We start from the raw sequence: 2,782 nt of genomic DNA on the forward strand, positions 1-2,782 counted from the left end.
CTGATATATATTCATCAACTGCACTTATTCTCTCAGATGAGATGTGTTCAAGCGCCTTGCAAATAGTTTATTTGATTAATATTTTTATTACTGAACTTATAATTTTAATCAAATTATTTAGTAGTGTCTACCATTTTTCAGACCCCAAATATGTTAACATAATCCAATAGTTTATATCATGAGTGACAAGAAACAGAATAGTAAATTACCCGAACAGAAATTCGGACTGACCACAAAAAGAACCGAAGATTTTTCAGATTGGTACACACAAGTCTGCACCAAATCGGATCTCATAGATTTGTACAACATTCGCGGATGCTATATTATGAAGCCATCTTCTTGTTTTATATGGCGGCAGATCCAAGAAAGTCTCACGCAATCAATAACAAGAATGGGAGTTAACGAGGTATATTTTCCTATGCTCATAACCAAAGAAAATTTAGAAACAGAAAAGAACCATATTGAAAATTTCCATCCAGAAGTAGCGTGGGTGACAAAATCTGGTGATACAGAAATTGCTCCTCTCGCAATTCGACCAACGAGTGAAACAATAATTTATCCATACTTTTCTAAATGGATTCGTAGTCATCGAGATTTACCTTTAAAAGTAAATCAATGGTGTAATATTCTTCGATGGGAGACAAAATCAACAGTTCCTTTTATTAGAGGTCGTGAATTTCTATGGCAAGAAGGCCATTGTGCTTATTCAACTAAAAATGAGTGTGACGAAGAAGTTCGAAAAGTTCTAGATCTTTATGAAAATATATATTCGGATTTATTAGCTGTTCCTGTAATTAAAGGAAAGAAAAGTGAAAATGAAAAATTTGGAGGCGCTGATTATACACTCACAATAGAAACCTTTATTAAAGGAAGTGGAAGAGCTGTTCAAGCAGCAACAAGTCATTCTTTGGGCACAAATTTTTCTTTAATGTTCGATATCAAAGCAGATAATCTTGTTTATCAATCGAGTTGGGGTTTAACGACCAGAACTATCGGGGTGTGTGTTATGGTTCACAGTGATGATATTGGACTTGTATTACCTCCAAAAGTTGCCATCACTCAAGTTGTTATTGTAGGCTGTGGAAAATTAACAGATGATGTTGAAAATTACATGAAAAGTATTAAAGACTCACTTCTGGATTCGGGTATAAGGGCCATTGTAGATTCGAGAGACCATGTTAATGCTGGATATAAATTTAATTATTGGGAACTGAGAGGCGTGCCTTTGAGAATAGAAATCGGCCCCAAAGATTTTAAAGAAAATAAAATGGTAGTGGTTCAAAGAAATACACTAAAAAAAGATTCCATAAAAAATATTGATACCCCAAATCAAATTAAGGCTATTCTTGCAAAGATTCATCAAGAAATGTATGAAAAAGCTGAGACTCAATTAAAGAACAGTACCAAGAAAGTCAAATCATGGGAAGAATTCATTAAAGAAATCAATGATAAGAATATGGCTCTGGTTTCCTGGTGTAATACAGTCGAATGCGAAGAAAAAATTAAGAAAGAAAGCGCCGTATACAAGGAAAACAACGATATTGTGACAATGGGTGCTAAAAGCCTTTGTATCCCATTCGAATATCAAGAAGAAATAACCGATTGTATCAAATGTGGAGAAAAGGGAAAGTGTATTGCTCTTTTTGGAAGAAGTTATTAATATCAGTAAAAAAAATACCAAAAAATCTATTATTTTTATCTTAAGAAGAGTATTCTTAATTTAATTTTATGCCTATTTTCATACATAACTATAATTTAATAATTTTAATGCGAAATTATTTTCAACAGTAGCACCTAAATAGCATTTTTTATTGTATTTTAGATACCAAGGAAAAACTTACACAAAAAATATTAAACATCTTGAACTTAGAACAATACATACCAGTTTTTATTTTATCATAACCCCTTTTTAAATTCAAATAAATTCCATCAAAATCGTAAACTAATAACATGCCTTACGACTGAATCATAAAAGGGCATACGTATAGTAATAACCTATTCAAAAACTCTTATACCAACTAAAATTAAATGAATTCGATGTTTTTTTTTACAAAGTAATAACATAAATAGTTTGATAAATAAATGAGTTTATTTCTTCTGATTATTTATTCAACAAAAAAAATTGTAAGTATATTAGGTTATTTGATAGTATTTCGGATTTAATAAGCTAGAATCACGGACGAAAATTTTTTAATGTATATCCCAAGATAGCATAACAATTGAATCCAGTCAGATTAGTTTACATGTTAGAAATGATATCCTTCAACAAAATAATAGAGACGTATAATCCTTTCAAAAAAAATTTGTTTAAGTATATATTATTTAATGCCATCACAAAATATAACAATAAAATCCCCTAATATCCAAATTTTTATTTTTTTGCCAAATTAATTAAACATTGTGAAAAAATCTTATAAAACCGAAGCGTTAAATACAGAAGATGTACAACAAATAAGAACTTATAGGTTACTTATGAGGGTAATTAAGCACCTAGAATCGGAAAATAAGCGGAGTTTTTTGTACACAGCATATACGGATAAAATAACAAAACATAAAGGCTGAATATTAGACTCATTATGAATAAGCACCATTAAAATGAAAAGTTTTCTTTTTACACAGCATTTACATAAAAAAAAGAGGTCTCATTATAAAACTGATTTCACTTAATATTAAGAAAATGATAAATATGGTTATTTCTCCGAATATACTCAAAAACACAAGAAAACTTAGCAAAATTATCTTAAAATAAACATCTGAAATATGCGAAAGATCCTTTTTACAC

The sequence above is a fragment of the Rhyacophila brunnea genome, unplaced genomic scaffold (assembly GCF_057557595.1).
Source record: "Rhyacophila brunnea isolate RB1 unplaced genomic scaffold, BYU_Rbru_1.0 scaffold_156, whole genome shotgun sequence".
Taxonomy (NCBI): Eukaryota; Metazoa; Arthropoda; class Insecta; order Trichoptera; family Rhyacophilidae; genus Rhyacophila; species Rhyacophila brunnea.